General features: G+C 42.8%; 1 long non-coding RNA gene across 2 annotated transcripts; it reads left to right on the forward strand.

Annotated features, from left to right (window-relative positions):
- The first annotated feature begins 636 nt into the window (after positions 1–636).
- Positions 637–22956, forward strand: LOC138921504 (uncharacterized). Of its 2 annotated transcripts, none has more exons than XR_011434138.1 (5): positions 637–1055; positions 3558–3612; positions 4755–5032; positions 15309–15403; positions 22857–22956. It is a non-coding gene; the product is annotated as an uncharacterized lncRNA (long non-coding RNA). The 2 variants fall into 2 exon arrangements; XR_011434139.1 differs by lacking the exon at positions 22857–22956 and adding an exon at positions 16750–17693.
- The last annotated feature ends 357 nt before the right edge of the window (positions 22957–23313 follow it).

Genomic DNA, 23313 nt, shown 5'->3' on the forward strand with positions numbered 1-23313 from the left:
GGACTCGTGACCTCGCGCGGGCTCCTCCGTACTGCGCCCCGCCCCCGCTTTCCGCCCCAACCGCCATTTTCAACCGTCGCCCGCGCTCGCGCTCGCGTGCACGGCCGCGGGCGGGGCGGAGGGCGCGCGCCGCGCTGCTTTGTCCCGCGAGCGAGCCTGGGGCGCCTCCGTGTCCTTTGTCCTTCCGGCCTCGGAACGGGCCCCGGGCGCCACCTCGCTTTAGCTGCCGTTTGGCCCCGAGCGCCAGCCTCCACCACATGGCGGCCCCACGCTCCCCGCGCCGCCTCCCTTCGTTAAACGGCGCCGCTCGGCTGGCCTAGGGGAGACGGGGGACAAAATGGAGGCGGCTCGCCAGGAACATGCGCCAGCCGCGCGCGCCTCCGCGGCTGGAGGGCGGGCGGTGCCCGCGGGTCGGGAAGGGAAGGTCGGCGACGTGCGGCCTTCCCCGTCCGACTCCCCCGGCTGCGAGCCCTCCTGCCTTTTGTCCACCCTAAGGGAAACGTGCCCGTCGCCACCTCAGGCCGCCTTCATTCGTGTACGCGTAGGGCTCAAGTTCAGTCTAAGCACACGCGGACGCCTCGGAGGGGACCGTCGCGCAGGCCCCGCGGCCTCCCCGCCCCCGCGGCCGCCGGCGTTGTGCGTGCGTGCGGGGGCGCCGTGCGTGCCAGGGGCGGGCGCCGGCCGGAGCGCCGGGTCCCTGAGCGTCTCCGCGTCCGCGGCCTCTGGGTCGCCGCTGTTCTTCTGCGGTGCCGGGAAGAGACGGCGCTAATCACCCATTTATGTGTGACAGTTATTGTATTCTTAAATGCATAACTCTTGGAGACGTTGGACGGTTACAGAAAAAACACACACTGCGCTAATATATATTAGGAATAGAAAACAAGTCACCTTCCCAGCGATGTGTCGCCAGTTTGGGATGCTCTGACGCCCTGGCGCTGGCCGCGGAGCTCCTGCCCCGGACCGTCGTGTTGGGGCGGCGGTCCCCGCGGAGCGCGGGCGGCCCTTGAAGTAGCTCCTAGTTACGTTGTGAAGGAGGTGAACTGGAGGAGTAGCAGGTAAAACGCCATGTGCCGTCCTAGTTTGTTTTTATTGTGACTGAAAAATTGCTAGGGTAAGCTTAGTGGGGTCCTTTCATTTGTCTTTGCAAAGTATTTACATGTGTGTTATTTCTTGATGTTAAAAAATTGGAAATTTCACAAAAGTTGCATAATATTTACGTTTGATTTTTTGTTTTTGAGTTTCATAGTTTATTATAAAGTGGAAAGTAGAATTCTCTCACTTTCACTCCTTGTTTCTCCCTGTCTGAGGTAAACGCAGCCAACAGGTGATGTGTCTCGTTCCAAACTGGGCTCTTTTTCCTCAGGAAAACAGCGGGGGACCGTGGGGTGAACGCTGCGAGCGCCCGGGGGCCCCTGCCCGTCCACACGTGGGGCGCGTGGGGGTGGCCGCGCGCGTCTACACGGCTGCGCTATGTAATTTGCATTCGCTAATTTACTTTTTGCCGTTTAACACTATGTCTTAGAAATCTTTTCATGTAAGTCCCTGTAGTTTTACTCATTCATTTTAAAGACTGCTCAGCAATCCTTTAATCGTTTTCCTTCTGATTGATAATATAGAAGGTTTCAATTTTTTCACTAATCCAAAAAAATGCTTGAGTGAGCATCTTTCTGCATATATCCTTGTGCACATGTGCGAGGATTTCCGTGGTGTAGATTTCTGGAAGTGGCCCGATTCAAAGGGGTGTGCACTTTGAAACATTTAATACCCTGCTAAATTGTCCTCCTCAAATACTGCCAGTTTGCGTTCCCCGTTAACAGCGTTAGAGTGTCTGTTTCCTCACAACCTTTTAACGCTGCCTGGTGGCACGTTTTAAAATTTTTGCTTATCTGATAGGTGAAAAATCGTGTGTTACTGCTTTGCACTTTCCTGATTATTAGTATGGTTGAGCATTCTTTCAAATGTTTACTGGTCATTTTCTACGAATTCACTTTGTCTAACTTTCGTGCATTAAAAAAGGTGGTTGGGTATGTGATTTTCTGATCAGTTTACAGCAGCTCTTTACAATTGTGGCTTTTAATTCTTATATTTGTAACATTTTCTTGTAGTTCCCTTATTTATTTTGTTTATGGAATCTTTCATTTCTCAGACTTAACTGTTTTTTTCATGGAACCCAATCTGTCAGTGTTTTCTTTCGTGGCTTTTGTTCTTGTGTCTTGCGTTAAGTAGGCCTTCTTGACTCCCATAATAAAAAGTATTCTCATAATTTTGAAAATAATCTTCATATGCTCCCTTTCTCAATAATTTTGATTATTTATCTCTTTTCCTATTTCTTAAAAAACCAACTTTTGATCTTATTGACCAAGTCTATTTTTTCTATTTCATTTTATATTTTACATTTTTTCTGTTTACCTGGTTTCTATTTTGTTGTCTTTTTTCTAGCGTTTTGAATTGACTACTTAGTTCGCTTATCCTCCATCTTTCTTGGTTTCTAATGAGTATATTGAAGGCTATGAAATTTCCTCTGGGAATCATTTTATGGTATGTTACAGATTTTGACAGATTCTTACCATTCTTTTCTAAATTTTCTATAATTTCAGCCTTTATTTACAAGTAAATAAGTCTGGATATGCTTTTGGTATTAATTTTTAGTTTTTTTGTTTTTATTTTGCACTGTGGCTATATATTTCTACTTTTTGGAATTATTGATTTTTGTGCGTGTGTGGTACCTGAAATTTTGTACATGTTCCATAGGCATTCGAGCATTCTCTATATTAGCATAAAGTTAAGCTTATTAATTATAGTAGTATATTGTGTATATTATAAGTATATAAACGACATAATAGCATTAAATTAAGCTTGTTGATTGTTATTCATCCATCGTTTTGTATAGTAAGGGTTTTTTTCATTGCAAGCAACAGACTCGGAGTCTGATTAGCTTAAACCAGAAAGAAATTTATTGGGAACATGTGGAGAAACTCCTCGAATTGATAGAAAGTTGAAGAGCCAGGTCTTGAAAAGGACAGCATCAAGGACAGTTCCGTGGTCTCCATAAAGGAGTGGCTTTTCAGGATGACAGTGAAAGCAAGGAATCACGATTAGGGACCTATTCAGTCTTATTCCTGCTATGGTGCTTTGCTTTTCAACCATGCTGTCTGTTCTAAGACTCCCTGTTTGTCTCACGGTTGATGCAGGTGCCCTGAGTGAGGTGGTGGTTTAGCATAGTGGGTGGTGTGGGGCCAGGAAAACTTTTCTCCAGGGCTTCCTTCCCTCTTGGTGGCTGTAGACATCCTGGCACGCTGCCTGGAGCGTCTGCCCTCACTCTCCCCTGTGGGAGGGGCGCCCAGTCTCAGCAGTCCCCTCCTAGAGAGCTGTCATTATCTGCTGGTGGCAACTTCGGGGGAGGGAACTGGAGATACCATTTTAGGGGTTTGGTGGGGCTGTGCTGGCAAAACTCATTTTTTGAGGTTCTCTCTTAGGCTTGTGTGGGGTGTTTTTTAATTGGGTATATTGTATGGGTTTAATAATCAGTCTGATCCCAACTCCTGTGTATCATCCAGACATTCCTGACTGTCCTCGTCTGCTGTGGTGCATTCTCCTGTCTTCCTAGCAGAGGTATGGATTTATTTTTATTTTTATTTTTATATTCCTTCTGTCATTTCAATAGGTTTTGGAGGAAGAAGTGATAAAAAGTTGTGTTGTCAGCCCTCTATAACCGGAGCCTGAATTTTCCTCCTCTTTCCTGTTTGTGTCTGCACATCCACGCATGTGCAGGTGTCTACGCCTAAGGGTACTACAGAGCTTATGAAGAAGCCCAGCTGTTTCCTGACACACTTCTCTCCACTCTGGAGTTCCACACTCCACAGGCAATGACTTTTATCTCTTTTGGCCCTTTCTTCTGGTAGTTTATCTTCATATTTCTAAAATGCTCATTTTTTTTCTTTCTTTCCTTCTTTCTTTTTTTTTTTGTGCTGAGGAAGATTGAGCTAACGTCTGTGCCAGTCTTCCCCTATTTTGTATGTGGGTCACTGCCACAGCATGGCCGCTGATGAGTGGTGTAGGTTCATGCCCAGGAACCGAACCCAGGCTGCCAAAGCAGAGTGCACCGAACTTAACCACTAGGCCATGGGCCCAGGCCTAAAATGCTCATTTTTCTATTTCTTGATTTTTCAGTTTTAGGCATTATTTATTGATAATGAAAATTTAACTGTATTTTCCATCCCTTCCCCTCCCCTCATCCTCTCAATATGGTTGTATCACATTTTAAGAAGTTAAACCAGCATTCAGTGTATGCTTTGTTATGACAGTGTAAATGTTCATAGCTGAGCCATGCAGAGTACTATGAGCCATTTCTTGTAAAACTTTTTATTTTTCCTGGAGTTAATAATTGCTTTATTTGTTTATTTGCTTGGTTTTGTTGGAGCTAGCTCTTATTGGTGTTTTTTTTCTTTAGCATGAGAGATTATCTGAATTTTAGCATATCATACTCATGTGCCTCATAGGACAAACGAGTATTATATGCTCTTTTCTTTTCCTTACTGGCTCTTGAGAGCCAATTGTGGGTATCTCTTGTCCGCCCTGTGTTCAGTGACTTCACCCTGGTAGCTTGAAATCGGCTATAGTGGAAGCATTTATGCCATGGAAATCAGCAAAGGCTACATACAAATCAGGGCTTCTTTCTTTTTTTTCTTCTCTTCAGAGATGTGGTTCACCAGTATACCACTGAATCATTAATTTTTCTCTCAAAATTCTCCCAGCAAGCTCTGAAACTCTCTGGAGTGTGGTCAGACACTACCATCCACCTGGCTGTTGCTTCTTTGAGGATGTCTGCCCTGGAGCTTTTCTCTTCTTGTCCAGTCTGTAATGGTTGCTTTCCAAGACTGATTCCCAACCATCAGCCTGGGCGTCTCATCGCCTCATGCCTGTGCTGGATCACCTGCTTCCTCAGTTTCTTGTCCTCCTCTTTCTTGGTTTATTCCCTCATCTTGGAGGAGTGTATCTTCCAGTGACTTCCTGGAAAAAAGTTGCATAGAAGGTAAATATTTTGAGATCATAATGCTCCAAAATATTTTCTCTCCTGTTAACTTTTATTGATATTTGGTTAAAATTGCATTTCTAGAATTATTCTCCGACCAGAATTATTATCCCTCCTGGAAATAGCAATCTCCTACATACTCATAATACTATTATCACACCTAAGAAAATAAGCAATAATTCTATAATTCATCTAGAATGTAGTGTATATTCAAATTTCCCCAGCTCAAAGAAGTTTTCCCAGTTTCCTTGCTTTTGTTTTTGCTTTCAAACAAGGATCCAACACTGCCTTTGGTTGTTAGTCTCTTTAGTCTCTCAGTCTAGGACAATCTCCTCACGTTATCTTTTCTTATGACATTGACTTCTTGGGAACTCTAAGACAGTTGTTTTGTAGAATGTCCCACATTCTGGATTGTCTCTTGGCGTCATTTACCTTATCTATCTACCATCCCCTTTATTTCCTATAAGCTGGAAGTTAGGTAAGTCTAAGGTTGGACTGTCTGATATGGTAGCCACTAGCTTCATGTGGCTGTTGAGCACTTGAAATGTGGCTAATGCAAATGAGGGACTGAATTTTTAATTTAATTTAATTTGAGTTTAGATTTAAAAGTTCATACTCAGTTCTGTCATTGGAAAAATTATAAGTATATTTGGAACAACTTGGGTATGCAAATATACTTTTTCACCTGTAAATTTTATGAAATCTCAACACAGATCAAGTATTTTCAAGGAAAATTTAGCATCCTAATTGAAATGTGCTTTAAAAAAATGTGCTTTAAGTGTAAAAACACAAACTGAATTTTGAAGACTCAGTATAAAAAAAGTAAAATTAATTTTTTTATATTGATTACATGTTGAAATACTAATATTTTGGATATAGTGGTTTAAAGTATTATTAAATTAATATCACCTGTGGGTTTTTTGGTTTCGTTTTTACTTTTTTTTATGTGCCTACAAGAAAATTTAATATTACATATATGGCTCACATTATATTTCTATTGATATGTACTGGTCTAGCAGCCTGATTAAATTCAAGTTAAGCATTTTTGGCGAGAATACTTCTCGATGATGCTGTGTATTTGAAATTGCATTACATCAGAAGGCACGTATGTCAGACTGTCCCACTATTAGTGAGGCTAACTTTTGTCCCTCGGTTAAGATGGAGACTGCCAGAATTCCCCGTTGTAAAAATACACTTCCCTCTTTGCAATTAAAAATCCATGCAGATATCTGTTTACTGAAGAATATTCACCTAATATTTTTTGATGATCTTTGCCTTGAATCAATGATTACATTGGAGGTTGCCAAATGGTGAATTTGTTATTTTGTCAGTCTATCTATGTTTATTAGCTGGCATTGTTCTGTAAAGAAGAGCTCCTCACTCCTCCCCTTTTCATACATCTATGCCTGTGTCTATATATCAATATAATATTATTGATTGATTATGTGTTACAATTACAGTCATTCTTTTTGATGCTCAGAGCACTTCCTTTGTATATTCCCTGTCCCAGACCTGTAATCAACCGTTTCTTCAAAGACCTCTTGTTCCTTTTACTGGGGATTAAATTTGATTCTTAAAGCCATTTGAGATGAATCTTTTTTTATTTTTATTTTATTTTATTTTATTTTTTTAAAGATTTTATTTTTTTCCTTTTTCTCCCCAAAGTCCCCCCGTACATAGTTGTATGTTCTTCGTTGTGGGTCCTTCTAGTTGTGGCATGTGGGACGCTGCCTCAGCGTGGTTTGATGAGCAGTGCCATGTCAGCGCCCTGAATTCGAACCAACAAAACACTGGGCCCCCTGCCGCGGAGCCTGCGAACTTAACCACTCAGCCATGGGGCCAGCCCCGAGATGAATCTTTTTTTTAAATACAAGAAAAACATTGACACAGTTTTTTTCAAGATAGTTGCTAACGCTTTCTATGCACATGTTAATTGCCTCTATATTGCTGATCATAGAATTAAAGCATTACACCTCAAACTGTTATCTTCTTCAATGCATGTTAAAAGCCTTGGATAGCCTTAGGTTTCACATTTGCAAAATTGAGGTTAAAATACCTCTCTGAAAATGAGGACAAGAAATGGAAGGTGCAGAGTTCTGGGTTCATTCTTGTTACTGTGTGCTAGGAGCTCTACCTGTCCCTGGGGCCTTCTGCTCCCCCTCCATCATCATCGTCTCCCCTGGTTCCCATCTCTTTTTTTAAAAAAAATCTCAGTGATATTTTTATAACTCCTTGGCTTATTTTGGAAATAATCTTTCCTGATATATATCCTTATGAGTTTGAGATCAATTATGTCAGAGTGCACAGAAATTACCCATGTTCTCTTGTAAGTTTATTAAACACTGATGAAAGAATAGTTATTAACTTCTTATGGTATCAATATTTAACTGCTTTGATATAATTCCTTTTTCAACTTTTTAAATTATTTTTTCCTACCTAAGCCAGTATACATTTACATGTGGTTTTTGTGCGCATATGGTCACAAGATAAGCCAGCATACAATGTCCTGCTTTCTGGATATATTAAATTTTCAGAGGTAAAGTGGTTCAAATGGGAGCAAATAAGGTGATTTCCTTAGGAAATAAACTAGACAAATGAAATTTAATAAGTATTAAAGGTACTAAGGATTAATCCCATAAACCTTTCTCTCGTATCATTGTGACAGACAGGGTGCACTGCGGGTGTGTGAGTTAATACACTTCTAGTCTCGAATGTGAGCCCCTGTGGATGGGGCTGTCCTTCTTCGATAAAAGGCCTTGAGGTGAGGTGGTGAGAAGTGGTCAAGGTGTATAGAAGGCCTTTGTTCTTCATCAGGTTATCTAAGTAAATTACTGAAGAGCTGGAGGAGATTATTTGTCTCAGTGGGCTCAGATGTTGCCTGGGCCTTGGCATCTGTTTTACTTCATCGTGTTCTATTTTGTTGTCTGTTTTGTTTTGTGGAGGATCAGAATTTGCCACTCCGAAAATGTGTCTCTCTGGCATGATTATTATGAATAAAAGACTCAGAAAGAAACTTTGACTTTACCCCTAACTGCCTAAAAGAATTTCAGATAGGTCTGTCCCAGGACGGGCCATCACCATAGATAACTCTAGGTGTGATAGACTGGGAGGAACTTTGCTAGCCCCATTTTTTATCGAAGTTCTCTTATTGTCTGCAGATGGCCCAGCAAACATTTGTTTGCCAAACATTTGCTTTTCTCTCTCCATGTGAATTGCCTTCCTCCCCTTTCATGTCCCAAACCACTCCCCCAACATCCTCCTCTGTCTGTAGCTGAAGATGGTATTCAAGGTGGTGGCTTTGGCCATTTTGGCCAGTTACTCAGTTTTCCTGGGTTTCTCCCATGTTTAAATGTTATTAAACTTTGATTTTCTCTTGTTAATCTCTTTCATGTCAATTTAATCCTTAGACCAGCCAGAAGGACCTAGAGGGCAGAAGAATAGTCCTTCCTCCCCTACAATCTGTCCCACTGTTTTTGTAATTGAGGCAACGTAGGAGGTTCAGCTGGTCTCAGAACACTTAATGTACTCCGTAAACTGTCTGAATCAAAGATTTTCATTTATTCTTCTGCCAGACATGACAACTGATTTCCATATATAATTATTATTTTTTTTTTAAAGATTGGCACCTGAGCTAACATCTGTTGCTAATCTTTTTTTTTTCTTCTCCCCAAATCCCCCCAGTACATAGTTGTATATTCCAGTTGTGAGTGCCTCTGGTTGTGGCATGTGGGACACTGCCTCAGCATGGCCCGATGAGCAGGGCCACATCTGCGCTCAGGATCCAAACTGTCAAAACCCTGGACCGCCAAAGGGAAGTGCACAAACTTAACTGCTTGGCCACAAGGCTGGCCCCATATCTTTGCCTTTTTTCTTCAACATACATCTAATACAGTGCTGTTCTGTTTAGGTGATTGAGTACATCTAGAAATTCAAACAGTGGTACACTATCAGTACAACATGTATTGAGTGCCAGCTTTGAGCCTGGCAGTGTCTTAGGCATGAGGATGCAGCACTGAGCAATACAAACAAGGTCCTCACTTTCATGGGGCTTATCTGCTGATTTGGGTTGATGGACAATAAGCAAATTACTGTTTGTTTTTTTTTAAAGACTGACACCTGAGCTAACAACTGTTGCCAATCTTTTTTTTTTTTCCTGCTTTTTCTCCCCAAATCCCCCCAGTACGTAGTTGTACATTTTTGCTGTGGATCCTACTGGTTGTGGCATGTGGGACACCACCTCAGCATGGCCTGATGAGTGGTGCCATGTCCCGGCAGAGGATCCAAACCAGCAAAACCCCAGCGAATCGGAGCGTGCAAACTTAACCACTCGGCCACGGGGCGGCCCCAGCAAATTACTCTAACTAAGATATGAGGGCTTTGCATAGAATTAAAATGTGGTGGTAAATTACAGTGCCTCATGGCAACTTCTGATTGTGTGGTAGGAGAAGGCCACTCTGAGGAGGTGGCTTTGAAGGGACAGATAACAAGAAGGAGCCAGCCTTGGAAAATTGGTTGAAGGAAAAAAAAAGGCAGAGAGAGGAAAAGCTGGTGCGGACGCCCCGTGTGGAAGTAAACTGGCTGTGTGGAAGAATAGAGGGGGGCCAGCGTCGTGAGAGCGAAGTGGATAAGGGGAGTGTGGAAAATGTAGGTGGAGAGGTGGGAAGGCCAGGACCTCAGGGCTGGACTGCAGGCAGGGAGTCTGGGTGCTGTTCTAAGTGTGATGAAAGCCATGGAAAGGCATTAGGAGCTAAGAGACGTGGTGAGATTTATATCTTGAAACGACTGTTCTGGCTGCTTTGTGGAGAGTGGATTACGGGTGGGGACCAGGGAATAAGGGGGTGCCGCGGAGCAGAGTGGAGGTTTTCCAGCTGTCTAGATTTCAGCAAGGAAAGCAGTCGAGCTTCTTAAGAAGTGCCTCCTCTGACAGAACCTCACTGGAATGGCTTTCTGGGAGAGGATGCCGTGGACCTACCCGCTTTCAAGCGGGTCTTCCTAAAATACCGCATGGGTGAGTTCTAGGATGTGGCAGGAGTTTCCTAGTTTGGGAGCCCTTTCTCACTCCCTTATCAAAAAATTAAAGCACAACCCCTTTTTAACTGTTCAATTCACCTTATACCATAGTCTCTTCTATAGTAAGTAATATAAGGAGAGTCCAGCTCATTACTTTAATAATGTATTTGCTTAGTGCTCTGTATTATTATTTTTCAATCATATTGTAAAATAACACTAAAATATCATTTTTTAAAAAGAAGCTTACACTTTATTTAGAGCATAACTCTTATCCACTCCTTCCCAACCTTAAAGACTGAACATTATGCATATTTGAAAATGTAGGTGAGTTAAGCATATTTGAAAAACCAATAAAACAGAATGGGATAGTTGTTATAAGCAACAGAAGGGACATATTTTAGCAAATATTCATATTCCAGTGGTTGAACCTTATTGTTGAGGATAGTCCTAACAATAATATAATTATAAATTGGAAATAATTATAAATTGGAATAATGAAGATAAACCTTTGGGAAGATTATGCATTGGAAAAACATATTATTGGAAACTGCCAGTATAGTCTTCTAAAATCAGAGTAACAGGGAAATGTAAATTAAAAGATCAGTGGGATACTGTTTCACACCCCTCATTCTTATGTGCTGTTGGGGGGAACATACATCGATCCAATCACTTTGGAAAACAATTTGGCATGACCCAACAGAGGAGCAGTGTCCAGATGCTCAGTGAGTCCGCTCCTAAGCACACACCCTGTGTTATGTGCTGGCTCTTCCAGTCCACAAGATCGCTGTGGCTTGTCCACGTGGAGGTGAGCACAAAATGGAGAGCAAGTTTTGGGAAGGCTTCGTAGCAGTTTAACCTTGCTGAGACATCCAAGCATATGATTTTTCTATTTTACAAAATGTCAGGCTGTAACAGGTTGAAAATTTAAAAACCAAAACAGAACTGATTCATCATAGATAGTTTAAGAAGTACCGCTTCTTCTAGATCAATACTTCTGGAACTTGCTTTGTGCACACACATTTCCCGGGAGCCCTGTTAAAATGCAGATTCTCATTCAGTAAGTCTGGTGTGGGGCCCAGGATCCTGCATTTCTAGCAAGCTCCCAGGCGATGTTGACACTGCGTAAAGACACACCTCAAAATGATACATACCAAATTCAGGCAAGGATTTCCTCTCGTGGCAAAGGAGGGGTATGTGACTGGGGAGAGGTAACTAAGAGAATTCTGTTCTACTTTATACTTTATTACTGGCCAGGCCAGTGGTGTAGTAGTTAAGTTCACACACTCCACTTTGGTGGCCCGGGGTTTGCGGGTTCGGATCTTGGGCGCAGGACCTACACACTGGTCATCAGGCTATGCTGTGGCAGCATCCCACATATAAAATAGAGGAAGATTGGCACAGATGTTAGCTTGGCAACAGATGTTAGCTCAGGGCCAACCTTCCTCACCAATAAACAAACGAAACAAATACAAATATAGTTTATTACTTAAGCTAGGTGATAAACAGACAATTATTATAGGTTATGTTTTTCAAAGGTTTTAAGTATTTCACAGTCACAAAGTAAAGCAATTTATGCAGCATTATTCACAAATAACCAAGACTTGGAAACAACCTAACTGCCCATCAGTAGATGCATGGATAAAGAATATGTGGTATATATACACAATGGAATATTATTCAGCCATGAAAAAGATGAAATCTTGCCATTTGTAACAACATAGATGGACCTTGAGGGCATTATGGTAAGCGAAATAAGTCAGATGGAGAAAGACAAATACCTACTGTATGATTTCACTCATGTGGAAGATAAATAAACATCAACAAGCACAGATATAAAGAATAGATTGTTGGTTACCAGAGGTGAAGGGGGATGAGGGATGGTGAAACGGGTAGAAGGCACATATGTGTGGTGATGGATGGTAATTAGACTTTGGGTATGAACAGGTGTAGTCAACACAGAAATCAAAATATGATGTCCACCTGAAATAATGGTTTATAAATAATTATAAACCACTGTTACCTCAATAAAAGAAGGAAAAAAGCAATTTAAAGTCCTCCAATATAAGTTCACCCAATTTATTTATTTATTTATTTTTGTGAGAAAGACTGGCCCTGAGCTAACATCTGTGGCAATCTTCCTCTATTTTATGTGGAATGCCGCCACAGCATGGCTTGATGAGCAGTGCTAGGTCTGCACCCAGGATCTGAACCTGTGAACCCTAGGCTGCTGAAATGGAGCATGCAAACTTAACAACTATACCACCAGGTTGGCCGAAAGTTTACCCAATTTAAAAGAATTCATTGGGCTGGCCCGGTGGCACAGCACTTAAGTTCGCACATTCCACTTCAGTGGCCCAGGGTTTGCTGGTTCAGATCCCAGATGTGGACATGGCACCACTTGGCAAGCCATGCTGTGGTAGGCGTCCCACATATAAAGAAGAGGAAGATGGGCACGGATGTTAGCTCAGGGCCAGTCTTCCTCAGGAAAAAGAGGATTGGCAGCAGATGTTAGCTCAGGGCTAATCTTCCTCAAAAGAAAAAAAGAATTCATGAAGTAAGTCTCACATATATTCTGTACTTTTTCAAGGTCTTGCAGAGTGAGGGCGTAGTGGAGAAGGAGAAGAGCTCCTTTAAATTGGGAAAAGAGATCTGCAAGAGGAAAAAAAGGTGGTTTTGAGAACTTTTGCTTTTTTTCTCCCTCAAATTTGATAGGGCCAGTTACAGTTAAACTCAGGTCCAGAGGTCCCAATCACCAAACCACCTGTTAGGAAATAATTCACGTGCGGGGCCTTTAGTGAGCATGGTTGATCCAGCACCAGTTCTGTGCACGTGAGCTCACTGCCCTCGTACAGCCTCGCTGTCTCCAGCCAACATTGCTAGGCAGCCTCGTGGTGGTTCTTTTCTGCTTCCACTCTTACCTTCATGTGGTCTTTTTCCTGTGCAACAACCAGAGTTATTCTTTCAAAACAAATCAGAAAAGTCATTCACCTACTCCCAACCGCCAGTGGCTGGCTCATTACGGCATTTAGAGTGAAGTCCACAGTGCTTAGTGCGGCCTGCTTGGCCTCCATGAGCTGGCCTCTCACTGCTCAGATCCCACCTGCTGCTCTCCTCTCCTGGCCTACGCTCGGGCCCCACCAACCTCCATATTGGTAATGCAACACACAAGCTCATTCTTAGTTCAAGCCCTGGAATGCCCTTCCCCTGCCTGGATCTTCTCATGGCTCTCTCCTTCCCACCATTCAGATCCCTGCTCCAATGTACCTCCTTAAAGAGGCCTTCTCTGACCACCCTGTCTAAGGAAGCACTCCCCATTCCATTACTCCCTATCCCTTTAGCCCACTTTATTTTTCTTCTTAACCCAGATTGTCACTGGACATTGCAGTAGATATTGGTTTATTCTCTGCCCCACATATGCTTGACCATAAGCTCTTGGAGAGCAGGGACTCAACTATTTTAACTTTTATTCTCTGCTTTATCTCCAGGGCCTAGAACAGTGCCTGGCACATAGTAGGTCGTCCATAACTATTTGTGGAATGAGTGAATCAGTGAATGAGCAAGCCAGGGAACTTTGACTGCCTGCTATGGCTGGGCTGACCACATTTAATCTACTAATTGGCAGTAACTCGGAAATAACCTTGACACATTTTATTACCGGTTTGGAAACCTATAAAGTACTTGATAAAACATGTTGGTCATTGATCATTCTTGGACATTAAGTTATTAAATATCCCTTTTTTCCAGCATACAGTTGAACAAGTTTGTGTTAATAAGCATAGTTTATACATTTTTAGGAAAGAAGAATTTTATTTTATTTATTTATTTTTTTAAAGATTTTTTTTTCCTTTTTTTTTTTTTTTCTCTCCAAAGCCCCCAAGCCCCCCGGTACATACTTGTATGTTCTTTGTTGTGGGTCCTTCTAGTTGTGGCATGTGGGACGCTGCTTCAGCGTGGTTTGATGAGCAGTGCCACGTCCGCGTCCAGGATTCGAACCAAAAAACACTGGGCTGCCTGCAGCGGAGCCCGAGAACTTAACCACTCGGCCACGGGGCCAGCCCCAGGAAAGAAGAATTTTAATGCTCACTGTGTTCTAGGTACTTTGCATATATTATGATTTCCTTTCTTTCTTTATTTATTGAAAGATTGCCCCTAAGCTAACATCTGTTGCCAACCTTTTCTTTTTTCCTCTTCTGCCAAAAGCCCCACAGTATGTAGCTGTATATTCCAGTTGTAGGTCCTTCTGGTTGTGCCATGTGGGATGCTGCCTCAGCATGGCCTGATGAGTGGTTCCGTGTCCACGCCCAGGATCCAAACCAACGAAACTCTGGGCCACTGAAGTGGAGCACACGAACTTAACCACTTGGCCACCGGGCTGGCCCCTGATTTCTTTTATTATTCCATTTCATTTTTTTCCCCAGCAACTCTATGAGATAGATGTTTTCATTTTGTAAAGAAAAACATCTGAGATTCAGAGAGGTTAAGTATTTGCTTAGAGTCACAAAGTTGGTTTTATAATCTATATAGTCCTTATAATCCATAATCTACATAAAGTTGTCTGTTTGTGCTTATATGAGGTCATTAAATGGATCATTGAATGTTAGTGCTGGGAGGAAATTTAGGCTTCTTTTAATCCAGGCTTCTCACTTCACAGGCAAGAGAACTAGGGTTGACTAGGGTACTTGTCCACTCAGCTCCTTAACAGGAGAGCCAGTCCCAAAGCTCGTGGCACTCTGCCTCTTTCTGTTCCAAGTATATTTAGTCTTTCCTGCAGTTATTTGCAGATTCCATATTTGACAAGTCACCTCCTTGCTAAAATTTATTTGTAACCCCCAAATCAATAACCACTGCACTTTTATAATCATTTACAGCTATACGCAGACTGGCAAAAATTTTGAGTTGTGCAGCGCACATGTTGCCAACAGGTTGATCAAGAAGGCGTGCTGCCGTCTGTGTCAGCTCTAAAACTGTAAATAAGTATCCCTTTTGTGGTCTAATGCCTTTTTTTTGCATTTTTGTGCTTGTTATTGATGATTTCGCTGTGTAGAATGGCTCCCAAGCGTGATGCTGAAGCGCTGTCCACTGTCCCTGAGCACGGAAGGGCATGCAGTGCTTTGTGGAGAACATAGATGTTAGATAAGCTTCATTCAGGCACGAGTTAACAGTACTGTGGCTGTGAGTTCAGTGTTAGTGTATCAACAATAGATATTAAATAAGGGGACTTTAAACAGAACGCATAAAATAAAGTTATGTCTTATTTGGTTGACAGAAATGTCACCAGAGGCTCACAGGAACATCGCCCTGTGTTTCCCCTGGGAAATGGCTAACTCAGTGTTGGCAGCAACTGTATAGAACTCAGCCATGGTGAGTAATGGGAACTGACTGTGTTTCTGTAACACGCTGTAGAGTTGCAGCTGGTGTCAGAGGCCAGTAGGAGGGAGGGACGTTAAAAAGAAAAAGGGAAGAAACACAGCGCAATCCCAAGAGTGCTGCTTAGCTGTAATTTAAGTGTTACAGTATTTTGTTGCTGGGAAAACCTTAGTTGAATCTCTGAAGCTTTAGTGTTCGCTCTCTTGGAATGAGGACACTGTGGAAATGTAAAACAGCTATTCTTACTGTCAGTTTCTGATTGCATGCTATAATTTTAGTATTCTTATTTTTGACCTTTTCTAAGCACAGCTGTACACTCTCGTTGTTAAAGTGGGAGATAATTGTAGCAAAGGTGGAAAGAGCACTCAATTTGGAGTCACAAATTCTGGGGATGAGTCAAAACTCTGATGCCTACTGGTTGTGTAACCTTAAGCAAATCTCTGAACATTTCTGCTCTCAGTTTTCTACTCTGTAAAAGTAGAGACAGTAGCCAATATTAGCTAACTCACACATCTCAGGTGTTCTAAGGGCTTTTCAGTTAATCCTCACAACCCTGTGACAGAGACATCAATACCTCATTTTACAAAGGAGGATACCGAGGCCCAGAGAGGTCAAGTGACTGGCTCAGGATCACGCAGCTAGAGAAAGCAGAGCTGGGGCTGTGAGCCCAAGATACTAGTCTTAACCACAGCCCCCAGCCACTTGGCGGCCCTCACTATCTGCAGTCCTAAATAACACTGAGGGGTGGCAGGAGTTTATAAACCCCAGTGCTAATAACATGTAAGATGTTACTTCTTTTTTTTCACTAGGGTTAACATTTTGAATGTTAATATTTCAAAAAGGAGTTTTCCCTTAAGATCTGTGATTTTCAAAAAGTTTGTTGGAATCATTAAGTATGCTTTTATTCATCCAGGGGCCAAAATTTTTTTTTTCTTGTCAAGACTCGTTTCTGATTTTAAATTGAAAGTGCATGGAAAGGAGGATGTTAAGTGGCCACTTTCTTCACAGCAGGCCTTTGTGGAACTTACCTTTTGCGTTTAGAAGGGGATGTTTGTGTTTGGATTTGAGGGTGATTTCTCAAAGGCACAAGATGTTAAGTCATAACTCTGAGAACTGTTTCACTGGCAGCAGAATAAACTAATTACATTTGAAAAAAGGAAGACAGAAGGAGGAGGGTAAAAACATAGCAGCACGCTCTTAGGGAGCCCTTAAACTCTGTGCAAACTGTGAGTCCAGCCCTTGGAAACTCCATTCCTCCCTCAGGAAAAAAAAAGTTTGTCACTAAATTGAAACTGAAAATTTCTCTGGTTTCACTCACTCTCTCACTCATTGACTTACAGCTATTTTTTGATCATCTGCTATGTGCCTGGCACTCCTCTAGGCCCAGAAGATAACAGCAATGAGTAAGATGGACCAGGTTCCTCTCTCAGAAAGCTAACTTTTGAAGCCAGGTACCTGAGGGTTACTGTAAATATTCAATAAGAACATGGTTACCCTTTGACCTTGCTCATAACACAGACACAGATGAAAAGAAGTTAATCTTGTTAATTTGCTGTTTTCTTCTTTAACCTGAGGGGTGGTTCAAGGTTCACAAGGATTTATGAGCTTGTTTTGCAGAAGAAAAAGAGTGCCTTCAAGGAAGTTACAATCACCAGACAACCAGCCCCCAGCTGCGCTATTGCCCAGATGTCTGATTGCCCAAGGGCTTACCTGGAATGAAAGAAACATAGATTTCCCCTTTGTTTCTCTGAAATTCTTCCTGCCACGCCCCTTAGCTCTATAAAACTCCCTGCTTTCTTCTTTTGTGAAGGGGCATTTGAGAGACCCTATCCTCCCACCTTGTTTTGGCCAATTTGAATTAAACCTTTCTCTACCTCCCAGCACCATGTCTCAGTGATTGCCTTGCTGCACATGGGCACACAAACCTGAGATTAAGAGGGGAGACAGCAAATGCAAGTAAAATAATTTGAGATGGTGGTGAGTGCTGTGGAAAGCCGCTGTCTCCAGGTGGCGTGCCCCAAGCTTTCGCTCTGGGGGAAGCAAGGTGCCACATTATACGCAGCCCTTTGGAGAGGCTCAGGTGGTAAGAGATTGTAACCAAGTCTTCAGTAAATGGAAGTCTGTCAACAACCACATGAGCGAGCTTGGAGGCAGGCTCTCCAGCCTGTCGGCCTGAAGATGGCCACCGCAGTCATGAGACTTGAGGCCAGAGCCGCCTGGCTTAGCTGCTCCTGGATTCCCCTCACAAACGGTGACATAATAAATGCTTGTGGTTTTAAGCTGCTAAGTTTTAGGGTAATTTGTTCTGCAACAATATATAACTACTACAGTCCTAAACTCTCGTGTTCAGTTGTTTTTCTATTAGCAACGTTGGCCAACCTCCAACAACTAGATGAACCTGAACATTCTTCTTTTGTGAGCTCAGAACCAGGCTGCTAAATGTTACTGAAAGACCCCACAAAACAGGGCATACAGTTTTCATGCTCATCAATGTCATTTGGACCCTCAACACTGCCCTGCAGTGTTTTCCTACTGAATTCTCTCCTTTTCAGTCGTTCTCCACTGTTTTTAAACCTTAGACCCATTCACCTCCACTCCCACTCTCAGTAGGTACCCTTGCCGTCTAGTTGAGAGGGAAAATAGAAGCCAGATGCCTCCTGCACCTTCACCCACATCTCCTTTTCTTCTCTACCAGAGGAAAAGCTATTCCCTCTTAAATCTAAGGTCAATTTCTTCATCTGGAACCTTAATTCCATCTCCTCCTACTCTCTCAGGCTCCTTCCTTATTCAACAGCTTCTCCTTGTCTGCTGGCCCAGCCCTATCAGAATATAAGTAGGCTCCCATCTCTCCAGTGTGAGAGAGAGACAGTCCTCCTCCACACCGTTGTCTCCTCTCCTTCTCCCGTCCACTGCTCAGTTTCTTCGTCAGGCTGGCTGTCCTCTGCACTGCACTCTCTTTATGGCTGAGCCTTCAGTTACTGCTGTTCCCATTCAGCCTGCCTTCTGCCTTCATGAAAACTCTATGCAGAGGTTACTCATGATCTCCTTGATGATAAGTCCAAAGGCTACATTTTATTATGGGAAAATGATAAAAAACTTTTTGTTATGGGAAATTCAAACGTGCATAAGTAGAAAGCACGGCACAGGGAGCCTGCCTGCTCAGTACCCGGCTTCCAGATTGATAGTTCTGGCCAGTCTTGCTCAGGTGCCCCACCCGCCCACTCTCTTGGCCTTCCCTTAGGGCTTTTCCCGTGGCCTTGATGCCACTGCACACGCTGTCCCACAAGCCCAGCCTCCCAAGGCTGCACTCAGCGTCCACTTCCAGTGACTTCCAGGGTAGGCCTGGGGCCCCTCCTTTTTTCTGAACTCCAGGCTGTGCTACCAGCTCCCTACCTGACAGCTCTCCCTGGGTCTCGCAGAGGTAGCCAATTTGACAGACTTAAAACTGAGCTCATCATCTTTCCCACGAAACGTGCTGTTGTGTTCTTCCCTATTAAAAGGCACCACCCCACCCGCGTGCTCATCCAGAAACCAGGCATCATCCCTTTTCCCCGTCTATTTCCCCCACCCCTACCCTATAGCTAACCATCCACAAGCCCTATAGATTTGATCATCTAAATAAATCTAATGTCTACTCACTTTCCATCTTCCCTATCCATCAGAGTCACCATCCTCCTTTAGATGGTTTCCATAGTTACTATAGTTCCTAACTGGTTTTCTTGCTTCCAGCCCCCTCCCATCTGTCCCACCCTAAACCATTTCCCCCAAAGCAGCCAAAATCATAGAAATCATATCTTGTAATCCAACCACCTAAAGCCTTTCAGTGGTTCTTCATTGTTTTTAGGATAAAGACTGAAAGCCTTACAAGGCCCTGGGTGCCTCAGCACCTGACCCTTGCTTCTCCAGTCACATCCAGTACCACTTCCCTCCTCGTGCTCTGTTATTGCCAAGATTTTAGAAGTATTTTCATTGGTTTATTGAAAAAGCTGGACTTAGTAGGTAAGCATAAGAGAAATTTTAATTGTTAAACTTACTCTGTGGACTCATTTTGTCTGTCTCTTGGATAAAATTATGGATATGTCCCATAATTATTTTTGGTTTCTATATCTGTCATATGAATAGGCTCATTTCAGAAATTTTTTTTTCCTTCTTCTCCTCAAAGCCCCCAAGTACATAGTTGTATATTCCAGTTGCAGGTCCTTCTGGTTTAGGCATGTGGGACACCGCCTCAGCATGGCCTGACGAGCGAGCGGTGCCATGTCTGTACCCAGGATCCCAACCAGTGAAACCCTGGGCCACGGTAGCGGAGCACGTGAACTTAACCACTTGGCCACAGGGCTGGCCCTACATTTCAGAAATGTTTAAAGTCCCATTAAGAATTATATTGAAATTCCAAACTTACTTAAATTCTAAATTTTCTCCCTTCCCGAGCTTGGGCCTACTTAAGGCTGGGAAACCAGTAGCAGTTTCTGACCCCTCTGGGGTGGGGTCAAGGGGAGAGTGGAATGGGGGAAAGAGCAGTGTGTTCCATGGCTGGAGGGTATAACCTGGCAACAGATGTCTGTGGAGGTGCTGGGCACGGGCGGGGGGGGCCTTCTGACCCCACCTCTAGGCCGTCTCACCTCCAGGTGGTGCTCTTAGGTGAGTCCTCAGATGACTCCAGGGAGCACTGCATCCTGGGCTCACAGATGGTCCATGGAAACATTTCCCATTGCCCTGCCATCAGGGGAAGAACGCTCCTTCCCAGCTGCTCCTCCTCACTCTGCCCACGGGCAGGGCGCTTCTGCACGGCCTCTCACCTTCCATTGCCCACGTTCATCTCCCCCCAACTCTAAGTTCTCTCAGGGGCCTTTGGGGCCCCTCTCACAGGCTTGAATGAGAAGGAAGGACCCTCCCCCCGCCCCCTCTGGTGGAATGGGGAGGGGGGACAGTACAGCTCCAAAGAAGGTCTCTTGATCTTTCACAAGGTTAGAAGAGGGTGCTCATCTAATGCTGGTGGAACTGGCTTGGATTTACCCCTTTACAAGTCTGGTGTGGGCAGTCTTGTCTCGCCAGATAGTTCTCAGTTAAATTGGGGAGCTTGGTATCTGTTCACTATTTGGCCTTTGGGGTCCTTGCTGAAACTCTTGACAAAAGAAAGGGTTACATTTAACATCTGGATACAAGAATTGATATTTTGTTTACAAATTCTTTGAAACTTTTCCAGTCCAAGTTACTGCATCAGTTTATAAGTAATAAAGATAGTCTGCTAAAATGAAATATAATTATTCAAAACTTACTGGAAATAAAAAAAAATTTAGTCTGGCCTTGATTTCAATGTAATTTACACCAGTGGCATAAATGTAAATTCTAGATAAAATTTAAAATTTTTTTTATTTTGGGGGCCAGCCCGGTGGCGCAGCAGTTAAGTGCACACATTCTGCTTCAGCAGCCCGGTGTTCGCCGGTTCAGATCCCGGCTGCAGACATGGCACTGCTTGGCAAGCCATGCTGTGGTAGATGTCCCACATATAAAGTAGAGGAAGATGGGCACGGATGTGAGCTCAGGGCCAGGCTTCCTCAGCAAAAAGAGGAGGATTGGCAGCAGATGTTAGCTCAGAGCTAATCTTCCTCAAAGAAAAAAAAATTTTTTTTATTTTGGAAGATTTCAAATATACCCCAAAATGGAATAACATAATGAGCTCTCAAGTATCCTTCATCTAATTTCAATACAGCATTGTGACTATAGCTAATAATACTGTATTGTATATTCAAAAATTGCAAAGAGAGTAGATCTTAAAATTTCTCATCACAAGAAAACAAAATTTTGTAACTATGTATGATAGTATGTGTTAACTAGATTTACTGTGGTGATCATTTTGCAATACACAAATATCAAATCATTATGGTGTAAACTTGAAACTAATATAATGTTATGTCAATTATATCTCAATAAAAAAATCAACCTTTGACCCATCTTATTTCATTTATATCACTCCCCCCCTTTTTTTTTTTGCTGGAATATTTTAAAGCAAATCACAGACGTATTATTTTTACCATGAATACTTCAGTGGCTGTCTCTGAAAGATAAGGGCATTAAATAGATATATATATAACTTCAGTGGTATTATTATATGTCATAAAATTGCCAGTAATATCAACTAGAGCCCTGTCCATATTCGCATTTCCCTGAGTGTCTCAAAAATGTCTTTTTACAGTTGATTTGTTCAAGTCAGGACCCAAATAAGGTTCACAGACTGCGTTTGGTTGCTATCATCTCTTTTAAGTCTATTTCAATCACCCTCTTACCTGCTTTTTTTTTTCCCATGATATTTATTTGTTGAAGAACACAGGTCATTTGCCTGTAGAATTCCCCCTATGTTGGGTTTGGCTGATTGGTTTCTGTTGTGTCATTTAACTTGTTCCTGTACCCTCCTATTTCCTGTCAACAGGTAGGTAGTGCTGTAGGCTTGATTAGGTTCAGGTTTGCTGCCAAGAATACTTCATAGTGGTGCCGTGTACTTCCTCTTTCCCTTTCAAAGACTGGTCACGTGGTTGAAGTGGTGTCAGATTGATCCTCCGTTTTAGTTTCCCATCAACCTTCCAGCTGATGATTTTAGTAGCTGTTGATAATTGTGGCCTACATATATTATTCATTCCTTCTGTATTTATTAACTGGACTTCTTTTTTAAAGAAGAGCTTTCCTTTATCAACTATTGATTACTTTGAAATACAGGCCGAATAGGAGGACAGGATAAATGTTTGACTCTTCGTTCATTTACCAATTTTCAGAAACATGTTGGTACCGTAGTCACCTACAAAGACAAGCAGTGACTTTTCTCAGGAGGGTGGAGAGACCTCTGATTGATAGATCTCAGAAGTCTGTGATGGTTTCCTTACCTTCTGACACAAAAGATGTCCCTGGAACAACATCTTGTACATTTTCTGCCAGGGACCTGTACTCAACCATTTCTCCAAAGAGCCCTGTTTGTTTGGTTGGGTTTTTTTCCAGTGAGTATAGTATTTTAAAACCAAGAACTGGTCGTTAGGTGACCTCACTGTTCAAGGGGTACCATTGCTTCTAGGCTTTTTCAGTGGGCAGAGATGGAAAGAAAAATTTTGTTAAATCATGAATTCACATTGATATTCAATTTAGGACACTGACAGTCTGGGCACTAGGGATGCTTGTTGCTATCAGGTGTCATCGCTTCTTGGCCTTCTCAGTAGACTGTCACTGTTTACTAAATAATAGTACATATTAATGGGTTACAGGATTTTTACTTAACTTTTCTTGATTTTATACTCCTGTCTCTTTCCACTAGGTGTGCAGTCAACACTGTTTTAGTCTTTCTCTGTGAGGATGTGCCACCAACTTGATATGCAGTTAGATTCATTTCAGTTGCTCAAGCATTCTGATATTTTAAGAATTTCTCTCCCCTTTGTTAATTTTATAATAAAAATATTTCCAGGAGATCTGTTTGAATGAATACCTCGAGTGCATGCATCCAGGAGAGAAGAGGCTCCTCCTTCCGCCCTGTTCTCGCCTCTGGCCAGTGACCTGCTGTGAGCTCCACGTCACCCTCTGCGTGCTGGGCGCCATGCCAGGGCCTTTGCAGACACCTTCTTGTGTAACCATCTCTACTGCCAAACGACAGAGATATTTTTATTACTGTTTTGCAGATGAAGCAGTTGATTCTCGAAGAGGTCAAGTAACTGCCCAAGTCACACAGTTAGTAAGTAGAAAGTCCAGAATTCAATCACAAGTCGTCTTGTCTAAAACCTATATTCTTTTCCATTCTGCCATGTTACCTGTCAGTAACAACTCTGTATCATGTGTGGTATTTAAGTCTAGAACTTCGTTCCACCCTGGTTCAGAACAGGCTTAGCATTCTTACTTTCTGCTGCGTAAGGCGACCTCTGGCAGGC

Source organism: Equus caballus, chromosome 30, assembly GCF_041296265.1.
Source record: "Equus caballus isolate H_3958 breed thoroughbred chromosome 30, TB-T2T, whole genome shotgun sequence".
Lineage (NCBI taxonomy): Eukaryota > Metazoa > Chordata > Mammalia > Perissodactyla > Equidae > Equus > Equus caballus.